Below are 24147 nucleotides of genomic sequence, written 5' to 3'. Positions count from 1 at the left end.
GTAGTCTAACTCTCAACCTAAGCACTTAAAAAGCATCCTACAGTCCAGCACTTGCTCAGACCAAATAGCAAGCACTAATATACCCCGACACTTGATTGCCCAGCAGGGCAAGGCTCATTATTCACCCCTCACCAACCAAGTGACTAAGCAGCTCACCCTACTATTCAGGCATGACCAAAGGGCAATTTCAGGTATACACTCCAGTCCATCTGGAGAACCTGGGTATCCTGAGGCAATGTTACAATTGCCTCATGTACACAGACAACCCTCTCCTCCTACCACAAAACATTAACATATGCGAGAGATGCAATTATATAGCTAAATTGGAGGCTAAGCTCTCTCCATCCAAGACTGGAACAGGCAGTCATGAGGAGAAGGTTAACACTTGCACCACACCTCCAGCCACACATAGACATACTAAACCAGCACTGGTAAAAAATACACATAAATACACAAAATCATACTCAGAGGCTCCAAATAAAAACCTGCAAAAGCATCACAGACCTCCAAAGCAGTCACGCAAAACACCTGCACCTCCCGTCACAAACCAGACAACACATAAAACACAAAATCAGTGTGCCACACAATCACAGCCCTTAAGGCACACTGATATCCCACTCACTAGGCTGGACAAGGAGAAGGTTACTGTTAGCTGTCTATCGGGAGCCAGAATCCGCCACATGACACAAGCACGCAGGTCACTCCAGAACAAGTACAAATATGACTCTGTCATTGTTCATGTTGGTGTGAATGACCTGAGACATACCTCCCTGGACTACATGAAAAGAGACATGGAAGAGCTCTCTGATCATGTAGCCCAGGCGGGTATGACCCTGACCCTGAGTAGCATCCCACCCTCACCAAGAATGATACTGCAATACAAAGAAAAAAATGATCAATTTCAACAATTGGCTAAGCTTCTGGTGTTATTCAAAGGGGATCCAGTGTCTGTCAGCCTGGGATGACATGCTTGACAGGCCTTGTTGCTTCACAAGAGACAGCTTGCACCTATCCCCCCTAGGCTTTCAAATACTGGCCAAGGCTCTTGCTGCCCCCATAGTGCCTTTTTAGGCAAGGCTCAAAAGTCAAACTCACCTCCGTAAACAGCACAAATAAAAAAATGAGGGTTATGCTACTCAATGCCAAGAGTTTAAATCTCAAAATGCACTTGCTCGAAGCACTCCTCAGTATGGAGAACGTTGTCATCTGTGTAGTAACTGAAACCTGGTTCAAGGCTCCACAGAGCACCCTCAGCACTACCGGGCTACAACTCATACCAAACATTTCGACCACAGAACAAGGACCAAAACACAAAAGAAGGGGGTGTATCCATACTCATCAAGGATACCTACATCTCCAGGTTAGTGGTGCAGCATGATACCTCCGACATTATCCATGTGCAACTAACATCAGGAAAATCTGCAATGCAAATCGTGGCCTGCTACAGATCACCTTCCATGACCCAGGACCACCACTCCACCTTTCTGGAGACACTAGAAAACATGAAGGTCCTACCAAACAGCCTGATATTGGGTGATTTCAATTACCCTACCATTAACTGGGAAAACTACTCAAGTACAAACTCCCAGGTCCAGAGCTTTCTGGAATTTATCAACTCGAATGCCCTGGATCAGCTGGTAAACTCCCATACCAGAGGTGAAAACATATTGGACCTGGTCATCACCAACATGGGTGACAGGTGTTCCACATCAGAGGTTAACCCATCACTGGTTAGATCAGACCATAAACGAATTGCTCTGGATGTCCACACCACACCACTACCTCCAACCAAGGAAACGACAGTGAAAAACTTTTCTATAGCAAACTTCACCTTACTTAAGACAGAGGTGGTAAGTTTCGTAGCCCCCACGCTAAAGGATAACAGTGTCCAAGATGCAGGAACCTTTACAAATGCACTCTACGAGCACCTACAAGGATGCATGGATCATGCCATCCCTAGCAAAACCAAGACTCACTCCCCTAAGAGATGGAAACCAGTCTGGTGGACCCCTGCCATAAACAGGCTATACAATAAAAGGAGGAAACTAGTTCAGAAAAAAAGCAAATCCCAAGAAGGAAAGACATCCATGATCACTATCAGTAAGAAACTAAGGTCCCTCTTAAAATCCTCCAAGGCTAACTTCGAAAGAAAAAATAGCCAAGGATTCAAAAGATAACCACAAAGCCTTCTTTAGCTATGTCAAGAATCTAAGTGGCAACTTGCAGATATACTCTGAGCTAGTGCAAAATAGCACAAAATATACTGAACCCTCTGATATTGCCATCATCTTGGCAGATAGATTCAGTGCAAGCTTCACCCCCCCCCCCTCTCACCCCCAAAAGGGCCCACAACAATACCGGAAAAGTGTGGTGTCCCGGAAATCACAGATGCACAGGTGAAAATAGCCCTTTCAAAAGCCAAAAGCACAGCGTCAATGAGGCCATATGGTGTCGCAGGCTGTGTCTTGCACGAACTACAGAATGAATTAACCCCCCCCCCCCACCTAAACACACTGTTCAACCTCAGCCTCTCCACAGGCTATGTGCCCATAGAATGGAGCACAGCAACGGTTATTCCGCTCCACAAAGGAGGCACCACAACTGACCCTGGTAACTATTGCCCCATAAGCCTGACTAGCCTGTTCTGCAAGGCTATGAAGTGCATCATCATGGAACTCATTAACAAAGACATTGGGAACCTCCAAACACTTGACCTGACCCAGTTTGGCTTTGTTAAGGGCAGATCATGCCTATTAAACCTGGTTGACTTCTTCGAGATAGTCACCAAGGCCATAGATGAGGGGAAGGTAGTTCACTCAGCCTACCTTGACCTCACCAAGGCTTTTGACACCATTTCCCACTCAGAAATTATAGAAAAACACACCAGCCTGAACATAAACCCCTACGTCACGAGATGGGTTGCCAACTGGCTTACAGACAGAACTCACATGGTAAGAATAGCAGTCTCCAGGTCTGACTCTAAACCAGTCACAAATAGTGTCCCACAAGGCTCGGTCCTGGGACACCTACTTTTCGGCATATACTTCTCAGAAGTACAGGCAAACACAGGAGGACTATGGCTAACCAAGTTCGCTGATGACTGCAAACTAGGAGGCATAATTGACTCTCCCGCTGACACGGACATTCTCCAAAAGGGCCTTACTGAGACGGACACCTAGTGTCAAAGTCATGGTCTCAAGCTAAATGCCAAAAAATGCATAGTCATCCCATTTGGGAAAAACAAAACACCCATGAATTACCACATAGGTGGCAGCCCCCTTAATACAGAAGAGGTAATAAAAGATCTAAGGACCCAAGTAGATAGTAATCTCTCCTTTGAAAATCATATTGCCAAAGTAGTTAGGAAATCCTTCTATGTAGCCCATCTAATTACTAAAGGGTTCGCATCTAGAAATAAAGAGGTTATAGTGCCCTTCTACTCGTCACTCATCAGACCCATCTTAGAGTACAATGCCCCATTTGGGATGTACCTCACAAGACACTTCCAACAGCTGGAAAGACCACAAAAGTACCTCACCAAGAGGATTACTGGTCTCAAACATATGTCCTATGCAGCCCGACTGGAAAAACTCCAGCTGTACTCAGTGGCATATCGCTTACTCAGAGGTGATCTCTGCCTGACTTACAAAGCCATGTCCAACTCAGAAATGATGGACATGCTACACCTAAGGAAATCCAAGTCACTGTGAGCCACTCGTTCTAGTGAGCTAAACCTCACCACAGCAGTAAATAGAACAGGCTGGAGGGATAGATTCCTATCACAGAGACTCCCCGTGCTTTGGAACAAAATTTCTAACTACATTAGGCAGAGCCCTTCACTAAGACTCTTCAAGAGAAACCTTGACGAGTGGATGGGTAACAGAAAATACACCCCTGGGATCACTTCATTGGCTCTTCTTGACAGAGGCTCAGTTAATTAATCAATGGGGCGGCGAAAGCTGACACACTCAGGCTAGGCTTATAAATGCCCTCGAGCAGATAGCCTAGTACCTACCTATGAACCTATATATTTGCCCACATGGGTTATGCATTCACACACCCCTGTCTGTCCTGACTCATAATAACCACTGGTACAGAGGTGCCATGGCTACATACTACCCACTAGATATTGACATACATCTGTACAGCATCCCATGGCTCTGTCTGACATACATGACTGTTAAGGGAGTAAGTATCTGGACATGACATCTCACTTGGTAAGTACACTAAGCTGCTAGGCATGTAACAAAGCACTGCGCAGGCTACAGGCAGACTGGCTCAACACTGGCCTACATTTTCTATGGGGGAATGCACATGTACCTGCACATATAGCAGGCTCTACAGGCATGTCACAGCACAGAGTACAATACATCTGTGTGAAAGTGCATAACCACAATGAATGTGAACACAGCCACAGCCACATATGGTAAGCTAGCATAATATTACAGTATATGGACTATCTGTTCAACACTATTCTCATATGTGCCACTCACACACTAACCCTACATAAACTGGAACACTACACAGTGTAGTCTGATGCCTGTCTGTGGTATGGGACATGTGTGTGTATGGCCCTACAAACATGTAAGTCGATAGGGTGACATACAGTGGAGCAGCATGTAATATCAGATAGAACAGGACCAAGAACATTGAAATCTACCACAGTCTGTACACAGGCCAAAGTACATATTAACTATACACAACCTGTCGACATTCACCATAAGTACACAGACCTCAGTAGTGTACACACAACCACAGAATGTCCAGGTTATGTCATCATATATAACCCCTACTATACATAATGTGTAGTGGTCTGATATCTCACTGGCTTGGTATCAGATATGATGTCACTAATTATGGTGTACAGCACACATGCACATCTTACTGCATGACATATGTACAAAGGTTGACAGAGTTGTGGCTGGAGGCACATACACAGGGCCAGTATTGACATGTTGCTGTGATAACCTCATACATTTACTGTTGTAACAAGGTTTGTTGCAACACATGTCCTATGAGGGATATGAAGTCAGTAACTCTCACGGCTTTCACCATCTACAGACTGCAATCCTAACTCTCCCTTTTTGCAGTTCACAGATAGGTGATCTGTGGGTAACACATGAAACAAAAGGCACCACACACTGCCCAGTCAGCAGATGACCCTACATATGGGGTTTCCTCATAAACATAGCACTGACATGGCAGTTATTAAAACATGTAGGACAGCCATATCCGCACACACCATGTTAAACCAACATTACTCCAAATGCAGTATAGCAGCACTTACAGTCTGTAGTCAGGTCAGGTACATCCCCCTCCTGTGTGTTGCCCTGTTTCCACAGTGTATGTTGTTAGAGGTAAATCCCCAATCCATCTGAGATTCTGTTTGCCAAACAACAGATCGAGTTCCTGCACACAGTGAAAGAAAAGGCCCAACAACAACATGATGTTCCTAGATATTGGAGTGTGTTTCCATGCAATTGGCTATGGTAATGTTACCACAGCTTTTCCACATGCAATCAGCTAGAGGAGAGCTGCAATTTGTGCAGAGGCCATCAGCTGATCATGACCATCACTTAAAATACACATGCTGCTGCCAAAGCAAAGAAGATGTAGGTCTCCACATCCACCTGAGAGGGAGTGAAAGAGGCAGACAGAGGCAAGGAAAGGTCAGAGAGGGGTGGGACCGTGGAGAGTAAAACGTACGCATGTTTGTGTCACACACCTACCAACACAGGGCATCAAACCCCTGACGACTATGTAGTGCTATCACATTTCTGTGCAGTTATTGGGTGAGCCACATAGGTTGCATGTGAGGAGCCCTCAAAACATATATGTGATAGTGAGTGACATCTGCAACAGGGATATGGTAGCTATACAGTAGGTGTAGTAAACTTGCCTGTCCTCATGAACAGGTGCCAGCATCAACACAGCCACACTCTCACAGGGATGCACACACATTGACACACTTGGCAGGGCCAGGAATACAACTCATCACTAGTGAGATTGCCACAACACATTACTGTCAGGTATCACATGCACAAAAGGGGTCATACGGAGGTTATATGGGCAAAGGGTATGTGGAGGTGTCTGACATCAGACAGCATGCTTCAGTATGACAATGGGGGTTGTAGTGAGTGTGAATGTGATCATAAGCATCATACAACACACACACACACACACACACACACATGCACACACACACAGTGCCAGTACTGACATGCATGAGTGCATTGCTTCATGGGTGTGTAATGGTTGATTGTGCCAGATAGCTATACAAGGCTAGGTGATGGGTATACCTTGGCATCAGGCCAAATTACAATGGTCTGCATTGTGGCTCTGGGGTGTAGTTTCTGGATTTGCCCACACAGGTGGGTATTGTATTCACCATCCAGTCCCCTGAGTGACTGTTGTGTTTGGTCAATGCTGTGCATTGCTTGCCATGTATGTGTTCCTTAGTCCATGACATGGATGGTGTCTGGGATGTGCACACCTCCGACATGCATGTACAGTGACATGTGGAACTGCACCTGGGGTGTCTGGCCCATGTTGTGTACACAGATTGTTATCATCAGATGTGCCAGTCCTGGCCTCATGTGGCAGGAACTGTTAATGGACAGCAGGTTTACACTGCACCTGCATTGATAGCATGATACCAGTATTCCCTTGTGTTAGTGGCATCTGTCCATACAGGGCATACTTTTCAGGCATGGTATGTTCTTTATGGGTCACATTTGATGGCACCACAGGTGTTGCAGGTGTCTAGTGGGGAACATGTACATGCCTATTGGACTGATGGACAGGGTGCCATGCCCTCTGTATCCCACTGCAATCTCACCATGGTTACTATCAGTGGGCAATATGCAGGGTACTACCAACATAGTGGCTGTTGCCTAGGCAAGTGTGTGTGTATGAGACATGGGTTGAGAGTGTTCTCTGTGTAATACTAGGATTGCTAACTTGCCTGGCCTTGATGTCACATGTAGTGGTATGGATTCACACCCCAGCCTCTCAGCTATTTCACATCTGTTATCCCTAGACAGTGGACATTGTGATTTATACTAGGGCCACCATATAAGAATTTTGCAAAACTCACTCTACATTGAGTCCAGTTGTTACACCCACCTCCACAAAGGAAATGAATTACATACACAGACACACACATCATGTCTGGGATTAGAACTCCTACTTAACTAGTTTATTACACTACAGCACTACACAGTTATATGATGCACCATGGAAAGTACTGGAGTACTCTTTCCCCAAAGGTGTATCTCACAGTGATTGACATCAGCAGGATTTCCAAATTAGGGCAGTTGAATTGTAGTGAGTGTGACTAGCCTAAAATGCATTGCTCCCTACACAGACATAGAAACACACACAAAACATCCACAACTGACATGTGCGGGAATAGAACCCCTACCAGAGTACTGTATCACACTACAGCATGACACTGCTATAGGAAACATCGCAGGAATTACTGGAGTACTTTTTCCCCAAAGGTGTATTTCACAGTGACTGACATCAGCAGGATTGCCAAAGTAGGGGATTTGAATTGTAGTGAGTGTGGCTAGCCTAAAATGCATTGCTCCTTACACAGACATAGAAACACACACAAAATATCCACAACTGCCATGTGTGGGGAAAGAACCCCTAACAGAGTTCTATATCAAATGTCAGCATAAAGCTGTTTTAGGACACACCACAGGAATTACTGGAGGACTACTTTCCCAAAGGTGTATTTCACAGTGACTGATGTCAGCAGGATTGCCAAAGTAAGACATTTGAATTGTAGTGAGTGTGACAACCTAAAAAGTATTACTCTCTACAAAGACAGAGACAAACACACAGTTGCCATGTCTGGGATTAGAACTCTTAGCTAACTAGTTTACCACACTACAGGATTATGTCATGGAGATTACTGGGCTACATATTTCCGAAAGGTGTATTTCACAGTGAATGATATCAACAGCCTTGCCAAAGTAGGGCAGTTGAATTGTAGTGAGTGTGACTAGACTAAAAAGCATTGCTTTCAACACAGACAGAGGCAGGCACACACACACACACACACACACACACACACACACACACACACACACACACACACACACACACACACACACACACACACAGTTGCCATGTCTGGGATTAGAATTCTTACCTTACTAGTTTATTGCACTACAGCAGTACGGTGTTATAGGATGCACCACGGAGATTACTGGGCTTTAGTTTTCCGAAAGGTGTATTTCACAGTGAATGACATCAGCAGCCTTGCCAGAGTAGGACAGTTGAATTGTAATGAGTGTGACTAGACTAAAAAGCATGGCTTTCTACACAGTTGCCATGTCTGGGATTAGAATTCCTGCCAAACTAGTCTATCACACTACAGCAGTACAAAGTTATAGGAAGTGCCACGGAGATTACTGGGTTACAGCTTTCCGAAAGGTGTATTTCACAGTGAATGACATCAGCAACCTTGCCAAAGTAGGGCAGTTGAATTCTAGTCTGTGTGACTGGCCTCAATAGCATTGCTAGCTACACAGAAAAAGACGCACACACAGTTGCCAAGTCTGTGTTTGGAACTCCTACTAACTAAAACCCACTCCACATTGAGTCCAGTTGTTACATCCACCTCCACACAGTATATGAATTACAAACACAGACACACAGATCATGTCTGGGATTAGAACTCTTACTTAACTAGTTTATTACACTACAGCACTACGCAGTTACAGGATGCACCATGGGACATACTGGAGTACTTTTTCCCCAAAGGTTTATTTCACAGTGACTGACATCAGCAGGATTGCCAAAGTAGTGCAGTTGAATTGTAGTGAGTGTGAGTAGCCTAAAATGCATTGCTCCTTGCACAGACATAGAAACATACACAAAACATCCACAACTGCCATGTGTGGGAATAGAACCCCTACCAGAGTTCTATATCACACTACAGTATGAAGCTGCTATAGGACACACCATGGGAATTACTAGAGTACTTCTTCCCCAAAGGTGTATTTCACAGTGACTGACATCAGCAGGATTGCCAAAGTAGGGGATTTGAATTGTAGTGAGTGTAGCTAGCCTAAAATGCATTGCTACCTACACAGACATAGAAACACACACAAAACATTCACAACTGCTATGTGTGAGGATAGAACCCCTAACAGAGTTCTATATCAAACGTCAGCATAACGCTGTTTTAGGACGCACCACAGGGATTACTGGAATACTCCTTCCCCTGTATTTCACAGTGACTGACATAGTAGGATTGCCAAAGTAGGGCATTTGAATTGTAGTGTGTGTGACTAGCCTAAAATGCATTGCTCCCTACACAGACATACAAACATACACAAAACATCCACAACTGCCACGTGTGGGGAATAGAACCCCTACCAGAGTTCTACATCACACTACAGCATGAAGCTGTTATAGGATGCACCACGGGGATTACTGGAGGACTACTTCCCAAAGGTGTATTCCGCAGTGACTGATGTCAGCAGGATTGCCAATGTAGGGCATTTGAAATGTAGTGAGTGTGACTAGCCTAAAAAGTATTGCTCTCTACACAGACAGAGACTCACACACAAACACACAGTTGCCATGTCCGGGATTAGAACTCCTAGCTAACTAGTTTACCACACTACAGGAGTACACAGTTTTAGGATGCACCATGGAGATTAATGGGCTACAGCTTTCCAAAAGGTGTATTTCACAGTGAATGACACCTGCAGCCTTGCCAAAGTAGGGCAGTTGAATTGTAGTGAGTGTGAATAGACTAAAAAGCATTGCTCTCGACACAGACATAGGCACACACACACACAGTTGCCATGTCTGGGATTAGAATTCTTACCTTACTAGTTTATCACACTACAGCAGTACGCTTTTATAGGATGCACCATGGAGATTGCTGGGCTGTAGTTTTCCGAAAAGGTATTGCACAGTGAATGACATCAGCAGCCTTGCCAAAGTAGGGCAGTTGAATTGTAATGAGTGTGACTACACTAAAAAGCATGGCTTTCTACACAGTTGCCATGTCTGGAATTAGAATTCCTACCGAACTAGTTTATCACACTACAGCACTACACAGAGATTACTGGGTTGCAGCTTTCTGAAAGGTGTATTTCACAGTGAATGACATCAGCAGCCTTGCCAAAGAAGGGTAGTTGAATTGTAGTGAGTGTGACTAGCCTAAAAAGCATTGCTCACTACACAGAGACACGCACACACACATTTGCCAGGTCTGGGTTTGAAACTCCTACCTAACTAGTTTATCACACTATAGCAGTACACAGTTATGGGTTGTGCCACAGAGATTACTGGGCTACACCTTTCCCAAGGGTGTATTTCAAAGTGGATGACCTCAGCAGGCTTGTCATAGTAGAGCTATGGAGAGGGCAGTGTGTGTGCATGGGCCATAACCCATTCATCTAGAGGTGAACACACCACACGCGGGCACACGCAGGGTTATATTCCACAGGTGCGTCTATACAGCTGATAGATGACTACTTCCTTGTACAGTCATGTTGCACAGCTAGCACTTGCACCAGATAGTCTGTAATGCTGATGGATACCGGTGGCTAATGTTTACAGTGAGTGACATTTACACCTCATGTGGTTGTAGCCATTTGGCTGTCTGCTGGGTGGGACAGGCCTCATAATGGATGGCTCCTTGTCACAGTCACTCTCTTCCACACATCTATCTATGTCTACTTTTGGCTTCTTATAGTGTGTTGTCCTTGGATTGTGTCTGTATTCCTATCCACTGTGTGTGCAAGACATGACTGGTGCATACTGAGGACTGTATGCACTAACATCTGCAAATGCCAGATATGTATGATCCACTGTTGTTTGTAGACATGGGCTTCATTTGTTTAAATGTGTCAGCATGCCCAGTATGACCTTTCATTATGTTGTTGTCTGACATTGCCTTCATTGCTCTAAGTGTGTGAGCATGCCCAGTATGGCCTTCTGTATTGAATGTGTGGATCAATTCCAGGTAGTTTGTACTTCAGTGCAGACCTTTGTGTTGTACACCTACAGGTAGCAAACTGTTTCTGCAGGGTATCCCTCGATCATCTGGAATATGGGGACACACTGTGCAAGAGATGCTGTATACTGTAGGTGATTGTCTGTGATGCTTCAGCTGCATGGTACTGCTGTTAGAAGAGATATTCAGACATGTGTACTGTTATACACTGTTATGTTTTCTGCCCTCATGTAGTGTCAGGTGGACATTATTGCTCACAGTGATGTCTTGGGGGACAAGGGTGACTGCAGCTGAGTCCGCTATTGTGGGCAGACACCTAAGTATTCATGGTAAGTTATGCCGTTCTGGAGGGGGAGCTGCAGACATGTGCTGCTGGGTCTGTGTATCCAGTTCAGCACCTTGGTACAGTGCTGGCAGAGGATCCCATACTTGTACACCCATCGACATGACAGTATGTCCTTATCTTGCTGTGGCAATGCCTCACAGCTGTACTGATTTGCACAGGTTACCCAGAGGCAGGGGCCATGGATCAGGGCATTACCCCTATTGTGGTGTACGGGCAGATGTGTAACCACCCATTTATGTGTTTGCAGCCAGGTATAGTGTGTGCACACAGCTTGGTATCGGACCCTGCACATTTCATGCTGCCCATGCTCCCACCCCCCGTTATTCCAACCTCTTCCATACATTATGCATACATTCTCTGATACTTTCCCTGAGGGCATCACCCCATCACAGGTGTGTGTTAGTGTTTGTCCACAGTTCATGCAGTGGGACATGGTGGACATGTTACTGTGGTTTGTCCACATGGCCTTGCATATGGCTTATGTGGAGTGTGTTATGTTGTTATTTGGGTGTCTGTGACATAACATGCATTGGCAGTACGTGTGAGACACAGGCCTTTGGCAGAGGCCTGTGAGCCATTAGGTGTTGCTGCGGGCCAGATGTGACAGGCCATTGCATTCTGTCAGTTCTACAGTCTCAGACCACCATACAGTATATTCCCCTGGTGTGACAGGGTAGGTGTGATAGGTATTCATGCCAATACCTTTTATCAGTCTTGATCAGGTGGTGTGGATGCTGGCAGGGTGCTACCTACAGCTAGGGACACACCTGCGTGGGACACCTGCACTGCATGCTGCATTCTTACGCTACTGCCATATATAGGTGGGATCATATTGTACCCATTCCCCACAGCAGGGATATGACTAGAGAGGTACCTGTGAGTGGTGTTTGCGTGAGCTGGGTGCATGTGTGCTATGGACACTACTTGCATCTGACACACGGATATGCAAGCGGCATTCCAGTTATGCTTGCATGTGCAGGTACATCAGCTGTTTCCCAATACATCAGTCCTACCTCCTTTGTGATCTGCAAGTGTTCGGGCAGACATCACTGGAATCCCCTACTACAGGACCAGTTAATCTGATGCATACCTGTATGCACATTTCCAAAGGTGTCTCCATTTCACAGTGACACAATATATAGTGTATGTCTGGGGTACTTTCCCCTGTGTACTGCTTGTATATCTAGTACAGCAGCAATGCCATGTCAGTCTCTCAGATGCTGACACATATTACCACCATATATTTATAATGGCTTACTGCTAGCATGTGTTATACTGGTGGGAATTGTCTTTGGCACTGCAGTTGTGAGGGCTTGTCCCTGTCATCACCAGTAGTGGCCTATGGCCACCAGGTCTTGCCTCAACATGCATACATACTGACCACTCTCACACAATATGAAACACAAACCAACTTAACACACACAGACCTGCAATTGTGCAAATGCTACAACCTATCCTGCTACCTTGGCCACCTCTGGACATCTATGCTCCACTGGTATTATACCTACTTATACATGTTACTACATTTCTACACAGAACTGGGGGGGCACACCTGACTGTTACTACATTTCTACACTGGATTGGGGGAAGGGGCACACCTGACTGTTTCTACATGTCTACATAGGAGTGGGAGGCACACCTGACTGTTACTACATTTCTACATAGGATTGTGGGGTGGCACACCTGACTGTTTCTACATTTCTACACAGGATTGGGAGGCACACCTGACTGTTACTACATTTCTACACAGGATTGGGGGGCACACATGACTGTTACTAAATTTCTACACAGGATTGGAGGGACACACCTGACTGTTTCTACATTTCTACACATGATTGGGGGGCACACCTGACTGTTTATACATGTCTACATAGGATGGGGGGCACACCTGGCACTTGTACACATTTGCTATGACTGTCCTGGTATGTCAGTTACTCCATTTCATTCTGTATTATAACCTATCATGCTGACTAGAGACATATCAGTGTACTACAGGTCTTAGCTTTGGTTGAGCTACATATTAGTGTCTGACTTCCTACTCTTCAGAACTAACATCCCACAGCCTGACCTGCTGTAGTCTGCTGTGTAGGCCTGGGGGGGAGGTTACCCATAGGCATCATTCAGAGGCCATAGCACAGCCTCTGGTTGTGTTTGTCTACACCTGTCCTGCTGGCTGAGACTGTTGTTAGGTATGTGAACCTCCCTGACTGGCATGTGTGAGTCATATGGACACACATGACGGCCAGCACATTTCCTGCAGTGGGTTTTGTCGCCCTGTGTAGTACTGGCTATGACGGTGACTGAAGTATTTGTTACAGATATCATGGTGTCAATTTGGGTGTCTACTATCTGCTGGCATACCAATCAGCCACCCAATTCCCTTGCATGTCCACATCCATACCATAGATACAGATAACAACACATTCTACTCCATTCAGCAATTGGTAGGTTGATTGACTTTGCTTGTGGGTGTGCCAGTACTGAGGATGGTGCTAGAGGGCTGCCTATGTCGGATGCACGTAGAACATTCCCTATACATGGTTGAGCACAGGTAGTGTCAAGTTTGGCATCCCTTTTACTGTATGTGCAAGTGAGAGAGAGGTGCCGTTCCCTGGGTCCCTACTGTGCAAGTGTATGTGCTATGCATTGCCTCTTTGCCAAGGCCAGGGCATACTAGGCACGCCCCCATCTCCTACTGGGGCAGGATCAGGTTGTTCCTCCTCCAAGTCACTCTGTGCCTGTGCAGGCCTTGGCATTGGTGAGGGGCTGTGTGGCCCTGCCCCATGCTGTTCCTGCTGCAGCTGTTTCCCCAGAATCATATTATGTAGCATGGCACATGCCATAACAATTTGAGTGCACATAGCTGGTGAGTACTGCAAGACTCCACTGGATGTGTCCAGGCACCAGAACCATGACCTGAGCATCCTAAACACATGCTCTATTATACGCCCGGTCTGTGCGTGTGCCTCATTATGGTGTTCTTGTGCGGGTGTGTGTGCATTTCTGATTGGTGTCATCAGCCATGGCTCCAGTGCATAACCAGCATCCCCCACTAGGTGACCATAAGGGATGTTCCCATTGGCAAATCTCTGGTACAACTGCATCAGATGCCAGATGTGGGAATTGTGATAGCTTCCAGGGCAGCCAGCACACACATTCATTATAATGCCCTGGACATCACACATGACCTGGCAGTTGATGAAGGGGAAGCCGTTGTGGTTGATGTAGACCCTACCCTGCTCACCAGGTGGTGCTTTAATGCATATGTGCGTGAAGTCTATAGCACCCACTACCTCAGGCTATTCTGCTATTTGTTGGAAGAGACACATATTGCTGGACAACACCTCATGGTTATTGAGGAAATATACATGCTCACTGGCATGTGCTGACATGGCATCCAGGAACTGGTGAAATACTCTGGATGCTGATGCCTGTGAGATCCCCATGATATCCCCAGTTGAGCTTTGGGAGGTACTTGTGGCTAATATTCCTAGGCCTACACATACCTTGGTGTCCACAGGGATGGGTTCCCCTCTGTCAGTTTGATGTGTCAGACATGGCTGGCACAGCTCAACAATTTGCTGTAGGAGGTCCCTGCCCACCCTATAGCACTCCACTATCTCCAGCTCATGTAGTCCCTGGTAGGTTACTCTGGGTCTGTACACCCTTCTCCATCTCCTCACTGTGGGTTGGTTGACAGCATTCACATCCTCACCACCCTCATCCTCTTGCACATGTTGTATGATGCCTGCTGCAGCCCCTATCATTTTGTAGTTTTGTTTGTTAAAGGTTCTTGTGGTGGTGTAGAGTATGGGAAAAACAGAAGGGAAGGTGTTTGCACAGTTTATAGTTGTGTTCTGGATTTAGCTGGTCTGCTGCCTGTGTAATTGGCTGATTCCAATACATTTCACCTGCCAGCTATGCTAATTCTCCTTGATGAACTTCCTACTACTGTTTTCCATTCCCATTGCCTTCCTGTTTAAGCCCAGGGGCGCGCCACGCAAACACATTGTTCAAATGTGCACAGAGCTGCTATTTCATGGTTTACTTTTTTTCTTTACACCCCAGTGCGTGGCATGCACAACCACTTAGGCAAGGTAAAGAGTGCTAGGCAGACTCAGACACACCCCCTTGCCTAGCTGTGCTAAGCTAGGAGCAAACCTGAGCCACAGGGCTCCAATCCGCTTACAGTGTGCCTGACACACACACCCCTATGATGTCAGCTAACTCCTAGGCTTGCACCAAGCTATTCCTGCTCTTACACTGTTGGGAGCTGACTAGCATGCTGGGGAAATCTGGGATCACTATCATTCCCCTCATTTACAAAGGATTGCCTGGTAATACATAGCTACATATCTCACACTGAGCCTCCCCCCTTAGCAACCACTACGTACTGGCCATGTTGTCTTCTGCCTGCCATTGACTATAATGGCAGAATAGTGATTTTAGTTAGAATGCTTATTTTATGTTTATTTTTTTATTTTCCCCCTGATCCCATTTGCACGCCACTGCCCTAGGCTTAAACAGCTGAGATCAGCTAAAAAAATAAAAGTTGATTTTTTTTATGTTTTTCACCTGTTTTCCATGCCAATGGCCTTATACTTGGCCATTTGCATGCTTTATAAATTATATCCACCTTTTATTTGGAGGTGTCATGGCTCTGTTTTGGAATTTGCAGAAATGTAATCCATTACTGGTGGAGTACATTTCTGCAGATTACACTAGTCCTGCATGACTGGTTTCCAGCTTTCTGCATCACAAATTCACTTCATTTGATGGATTTTTCCTGCAAATTAGGTAATTTGCATACAGGGGCTGAGTCCATGCAGAACTAGTGCAGGAGTGCTCGTGCACTCCCCTACAGGCTATTCCTGGGTCGCATGGCAAACATATTTCCTGCGGGAGCTCCTGCACTAATCCTGCATGCCGTGCAAGGCTTGTAGAATCCGGGGGCTGGACTCCAAGGTATTTTTAAGTGCTTTCATTCGATTTAATACTTAACGAACTTCATCAGAAAAAAAATACCTTATGATAAAACCGCCCATTTTATACCACAAAATCACATCACATGACAATGTAAACCAATGAAATACATTAATGAATAAAAAATCCAAATGTACCAATTTAAAGAAAATCCAATAATAAATGTAAATAAAAATAAAAATAAAAAAAATACATTTACACTTTTAAAACAAATATGTATGTATATATAAAGTTTGTATGTATATTTTTTATAATTTCTGCATTTGTAAAAAAACTCTTACCCCCTGATTCTCAAAAGCTTGCACGGCGTGCATAATTAGTGTAAGATGAAATTTTGCCAATATGGCGGCCGAGCGATCCACGTACATGCATGTCTGATGTGCGCGAGCGCTGTAGCACTAGTGCTGCACGTCCCCAGCCCCCGTATGCAAATCACCCCATTTGCAGGTGAAAACCATGCAAATGAGGTAAATCTGCCATCCAGGAAGCAGGAATCAGGGCATGTAGGACTAGCGTAATATGCAGAAATGTACTCAGTTAGTAATCGAGTACGGTACTACAAACTCCAAAACGGAGCTATGACAGCTCCAAATAAAGGCTACATATCATGGAGGAAGAATGCCAAAGGCCAAATAGAAGGTCATTGGCATTGCAAACAACGCCAAATGTACAAAATACAACTTTTATGACATGTCTGCCGATCACGGCCGTTGAAGCATAGGGCAGTGGCGCACAAACGGGACCGGCAGGGAAATAAGAAAATAAACCTAAAACAGTCTAACTAAAATCAGTATTCCACCATGCAAGTCAATGGCAGGCAAAATACAACCTGGCCAGTGAGTAGTAGTTGCTAAGGGGGGAGGCACAGTTTGACAAATGTAACTATGCATTAGCAGGCAGTTCTATGCAAATGGGGGAAGGATAGTGAATCCTGGTTTTCCTCAATATATGAGGCAGATCCCAACAGTGTATGAGTATGAATAGCTGAGTGCAAGACTAGGAGGTAGGTGACATCATGTGTGGGAGTGTCAGGCATACTGTCAGTGGATTGGAGCCCTGTGGCTCAGGGGTGCATCCAGCTTAACACAGCAAAGCCAGGACGTGTGTCTAAACCTGCCCAGCACGTATGACAAAGTGTAAGCGGGTATGCGTGCCGCACAATGGGATCTATAGGAAGATAAAGGAAGTGAACCCAGGAAATAGCAGCAGTGTGCACATTGCAGTATACTGATTGCGAATCGTGCTGCCAGGATGAATCAGAAGGGCGATGGGAAGGGAGAGCAGCAGTATGAAGTTAATCAATGGGTACTAGGTTTGCTGCCAGGTGAAATGGATCAGAACCAACCAATTACACAGGCAGCAGAGCAGCCCAGCCCAGAAGCCACTATAAACTATGCAAACAGCTACCCCTCCAGTTTTTCCCAAACCCTACACCACCGGTGTAAACAAGTGAGGAACTTTTAACACTCACAACAGCAAAATGTTAGGGGCTGCAATAGCTATCATACAACTTGTGGAAGAGGCTGAGGGTGGTGAGGATGGGAATGTGGCTGACCAACCCACAGTGAGGAGACGGAGAAGAGAGTAAAGACCCAGGGTGACCTACCAAGGGCTACATGAGTTGGAGATAGTGGAGCACTATAGGGTGGACAGGGACCTCCTACAGCAGATTATTGAGCTGTGCCAGCCATGCCTAACACACAGAACTAACAGAGGGGAACCCATCCCAGTGGAAACGAAGGTATGTGTAGGCCAAAGAATACTAGCTACAGGTACCTTCCAAAGGCTAACTGGGGATATGATGGGGATCTCACAGGCATCAGCATCCAGGGTACTCCACCAGTTCCTGGATGCCATGGCAGCACATGTCGGTGAGCACTTATATTTTCCCCTGACCCGTGAGGCTTTGGCCAGCAGTATGCATCTCTTCCACCAAATAGCTGAATACCCTGAGATAGTAGGTACAATAGACTGCACGCACATACACATCAAAGCACCATCCGGTGAGCAGGGTAGGGTCTACACCAATCCATCAACTGCCAGGTCGTGTGCGATGCCCAGGGCATAATACTGAACGTGTGTGCTGGCTGCCCTGAAAGTTATCACAATTCCTACATCTGGTATCTGAGGCAACTGTACCAGAAATTTGCCAATGGAGACATCCCACATGGTCACCTAGTGGAGTATGCTGGATATGCACTGGAGCCATAGCTGATGACACCCATCAGAAACACACACACATGTGAACAAGAACTCCATAATGAGGCACACGCACAAACAAGAATCATAATAGAGCATGTGGTTGGGATGCTCAAGTTACGGTTCTGGTGCCTGGACACATCCGGTGGAGCCTTGCAGTACTCACCAACTACATGTACCCAAATTGTCCTTGTATGTGCCATGCTACACAATATGATCCTGTGGAAACAGCTGCAGCAGGAGCAGCAAGGGGCAGGACCATATAGCCCTCTAACAATGCCAAGGCCTGCACAGGCACAGAGTGACTCAGAGGAGGAACAACCTAAGTCTGCCCCAATAGGCAGAAGGAGGCATGCCCAATATGCCCTGGCCCTGGCAAAGAGGCAACGCATAGCACATACACTGACATGGGAGGGACCCAGGGAATAGCACCTCTCTCTCTGACTCTCACATACAGTAAAAGGGATGCCAAACATTACACTACCTGTGCCTAACCATGTGCAGGCAGTGTACTACGTGCATCCAACATAGGCAGCCCTGCAGCACCACCCGCAATACTGGGACACCCACAGGATAAGTGACTCACACATGCCAGTCAGGAGGGGGGGGGGTCACATACCCAACAGCAGTCACAGCCAGCAGGACAGGTGTAGACAAACACAAACAAATGCCGTACTATCAGAAAAAAACAATGCTTCACCACACATGGGGCGACGTAAAAGTAACAAACTAAACAAGCAAAAAAATAAAAAACATGTACTACACTGGTAACCACGAAAAACGCTGCTTTATTTGGACACAATGGTAGACTAAGCGCTTTCTCCTTTAATTCGCAGGCTTCATCAGAGTCACCATTTTTACACCTCACTTCCTCTTAAATACATTTTTACCTATGACATCATAATTTTTCATTACTGCTCCAAGCTTAATTAATAAACAATTAAAAATGTTTAATACATACTATCTTTTAAAATATATTAAATTCAAATGTATAAAAATATTAAAAATCCTATTTTAAAACCAACAATGTCTGGTGAAAATGAAAGATTAATATATATACACAATATTATCCCCCTATCTGATTGCCATGTGTTTTTGTTTTAGAAGAGGGGCAATTGAAATATGGTCATTAATGCCAGGTAAATTCCTGGCAATTAATCTAAGCTGTCATTTACTCTCAAGCAACTCTAAAACATTTTTCATCAAAAATAAAAAGATAAGTAGTGCTTTATACAACCATTCCACAGTTTGTCAAAATTTCAAGAAGTTTTTGTTTTTTATTATAGATAGGGTTATAATGAACGGAAGAGGGGGTGATTTGAAAAATAAAGCAGCATTTTTCGTGGTTACCAGTGTGGTGCATCTTTTTTATTTTTTTTGCTTGTTTAAAATGCCGTACTATGGCCTCTGAATGAGGGATATGGGTGAACCCCATCCAGGCCTACATGGACAGACCACAGCAGGCCAGGTAGTGGGATGTCAGTTGTGACAGCTAGGAAGTCAGAAACTAATGTGTATGCAATCAAAAGATAAGAATGGAAGTACACCAGTATGGCGTAGCCAGCATGATGGGTAAGACTACTGACAGAATCGGATTACAGGACATACCAGTACAGTCCTAGCAAATGTGTAGAACTGTCAGGTGTGCCCCCCAACCTAACATAGAAATACAGTAACAGTCAGGTGCACCCCCCCAATCCTGTGTAGAAACATAGAAATAGTCAGGTGTACCCCCCCGCTATGCAGATATGTTGCAACAGTCAATGCCAAATGATCGGTGGATACCCTGCAAACACAGCATGCTACCTGTCAGTGTAGAACACAAAGGTCAGCTGTGCAGTACAAACCACCGGACATGTTCCACACATGCATAACAGATGGCCTTACTAGGCATGCTCACACACTTAAGAGAAATGAAGACAATGTCAGTCATCAACATACTGAAAGGTCATACTGGGCATGCTCACAAACACATGAAGGCCATGTATGCAAACACCAGTGGACCAGACATATCCAGTGGTTGCAATAGTTACTGCAGGCACTTCAGTATGCACCACTCATGCCTTGCACATGCAGTGGATAGGAATACAGACATATATGTAAGGACAACACACCATAATACACCAAAGGTAGATGGATATAGATGTTTGGAAGAGGGTGACCATGACAAGGAGCCATACATGCCTGTCCCACCGAGCACACAGCCAAAGGTCCCCAAACACATCAGTTGCAGATGTCACACACTGCAGTTACTAGCGACCAGTACCTGTCTGCACCACAGACTGTGTGGTCCATGTGCCAGCTGTGCAACTTGGCTGTACAAGGACATAGTCAGCTAGTCACCCTAGACATGCACCTGTGACATATGACCCCATGTGTGGCTGCCTGTGGCATGTCACCCCTACATGAATGGTGTATGGGCCATGCACACACTGGTCATCCCATAGCGGTACCCTGACAAGCCTGCTGAGGTTATCCAATGTGAAATACACCTTTGGGAGAGTTGTAGACCAGTAATCTCTGTGGTGTGTCCCATAACTGCATACTGCTGTAGTGTGATAGACTGGTTAGGTAGGATTTCTAACTCCAGACATGGCAACGGTGTGTGTGAGCATGTGTCAGTGTTTGTATGTGTGTCTGTCTCTCACTGACTGTGTAGAGAGCAATGTTTTAGGTTATTCACATCCCTTACATTTCACATACCCAACTTTGGCAAGGCTGCTGATGTCACCCACCTAGAAATACTCCCCTGGGAGAGCTGTAGCCCAGTAATCTCCATAGCGCATGCTGTAATTGCATACTTCTGTAGTGTGATGATGTAGTTAGGTAGGAGGTCAAACCCCAGACATGGCAACTGTGCGTGTGTGCGTCTATGTGTGTGTGTCTGTCTGTCACTGAATGTGTAGAGAGCAATGCTTTTTAGGCTACTTACACCCCTTACAAGTTGAATACCCTCCTTTAGCAAGGCTGCTGATGTTACGCAACCTGAAATACACCTCTGGGACAATCGTAGCCGAGTGATCTCCGTAGCATGTCCCGAAACATCGTATGTCCGTAGTGTGATTAAGGAGTTAGGTGGGAGTTCTAGACCCGACCTGTGAACTATGTGTGTATGTGTGCATGTCTGACTGTGTAAAGTGCAATGCTTTTAGTTTACTCACACCCCATACACTTCACATACTCAACTTTGGCAAGGCTGCTGAGGTCACCCACCTAGAAATACTCCCCTGGGAGAACTGTAGCCCAGTAATCTCCGTAGCACATGCTGTAACTGCGTACTGCTGTAGTGTGATAATGTAGTTAGCTAGGAGGTCTAACCCCAGATGTGGCAACTGTGTGCATATGAGTCTGTGTGTGCGTATGTGTGCATGTTTGTCTGTCACTGACTGTATAGAGAACAATGCTTTTTAGGCTGCTTACACCCCTTACAAGTCGAATACCCTCCTTTGGCAAGACTGCTGATTTCACACAACTTGAAATACACCACTGGGACTATCGTAGCCGAGTAATCTCTATAGCATGTCCCGTAACATCGTATGGCCATAGTGTGATTAAGGAGTTAGGTGGGAGTTCTAGCCCCCAACCTGCCTACTGTGTGTATGTGTGTGTGTGTGTGTGTGCGCATGTCAGACTGTGTAGTGAGCAATGCTTTTAGGCTACTCACACCCCATACATTTCACATACCCAACTTTGGCAAGGCCGCTGATGTCACCCCCCTAGAAATACTCCCCTGGGAAAGTTATAATCCAGTAATCTCTGTAGCGCATACTGTAACTGCATACTGCTGCATTGTGAATTAGACACATGGTCGGGTTCCATCCCCACACATGGCAATTCTGGATGCATTGTGTGTGTCACTGTATGTGTAGGGAGCAATGCATTTTAGGCTAGTCTCTCGCAGTCATTTCAAAGCCCTACTTTGGCAATCCTGCTGATGTCAGTCAGTGTGAAATACACTTTTGGGCATGAACTACCCCAGTAATATCCGTGGTGCATACTATAACTGTGTAGTGCTGTAGTGTTATACACTAGTTAGGTAGGGGTTCTACTCCTAAACATGACAGGTGTGTGTGTGAGTGTGTGTTTGTAACCCGTATCCTATGTAGAGTTGGGTGTGACACCTGTGCCCAATGTGGAGCGGGTTTTGCATTTTATTTATATGGTGGCCGTACTATATATCACAATGTCCACTGTACAGGGATAACACATATGATATGATTGAGATGCTGGGGTGCAGAGCCATACCCAGACATGTGACATCAAGGTCAGGCAATCACAGTTAGCAACCCCAGTATTACCTAGAGCACACTCTCACCCCATGTGTCATACACACACACATGCCTAGGTAACAGCCAATATGTGAGTAGTACACTGCACATTGGCCACCAATAGTAACTATGGAGTGAAAGCAATGGGCCACAGAGGGCATGACACCCAGTCCATCTGTCCAATATGCACATACGTGCAGACAGTGCACCTCCCCCAGTGGTGCCATCACATGTGACCTACACTGGACATAGCATGCCTGAAAACATGCCTATATGGACAGATGCCACTGACACCAAAGAATGCTGATAGCATGCACACCATGTAGGTGCAGGGTAAAGCTGCTGGCCATTACCAGCTCCCACCACAGGTGGGCAGAACTGGCACATCTGATTATAATCTCTGTTAACAACATGGGCCGGACATCCCAGGTACAGTTCCATGTCACTGTACATGCATGTGGGAGGTGTGCACATCCCAGACGCAGTCCATATCATGGATGAAGGAACACAGACATAGCACGCGATGCACAGCATTTCCCACACACAGTAGTCACCCAGGTGACCGGATGAGGGATACAATACCTGCCTGTATGGGCAAATGCAGGCACTACATCCCTGAGCCACAATGCAGACCATCATCATGTGGCCTGATGCCAAGGTACATCCATCGCCTAGCCGTGGACAGCCGTCTGGTGCAGTTGAACACCACACACCTGTGCAGACATGCACACATGCATGTCAGTAGTGGCACCCTGTGTGTTTGTGTGTGTGTTTCATGCTGCAGACATTCACATCCACACTCCCTACAACCCCCATGGGCATACTGCAGCATGCTGTCTGATGACAGACACCTTCCCATACCCTCTGCCCATACAGCCCCCATATGACTTTTGTGGTGCATGGAATACCTGCGCAGTGATGTGATGTGGCAATCCCACAACTGATGAGTTGCACACCTGGCCCTGCCACGTGTGTCATTGTGTGTGTGTCCTTGTGGGAGTGTAGCTGTGTTGATGCTGGCACCTGTTCATGCTGACAGGCACGTGTATGTCATCTACCATACAGCTACTGTATCCCTGTTGCAGATGTCACTCACCACCACATATATGTTCTGAGTGCTCCACAACAGGTAACCCATGTTGCGTATCGAATAATTACTGTGCTAGCACTACATAGTCATTAGGAGTTTGACACACTGTGCTGCTAGGTGTGTGACACAACCATGCCTCAATTTTACCCTCCCACCCCTCCCTGACACGTATTAGCCTCTGTCTGTGTCCCCCACACCCTCTTTGCTTAGGCAGCAGCATATGTAATGTATGTAATGATCATGATCAGCTGATGTCATCTGCATGAATCACAGC

This window comes from Protopterus annectens, chromosome 3.part0 (genome assembly GCF_019279795.1).
Source record: "Protopterus annectens isolate FY-2018-M chromosome 3.part0, PAN1.0, whole genome shotgun sequence".
NCBI classification, from domain to species: domain Eukaryota; kingdom Metazoa; phylum Chordata; order Ceratodontiformes; family Protopteridae; genus Protopterus; species Protopterus annectens.
This window is presented reverse-complemented; position numbering follows the sequence as displayed.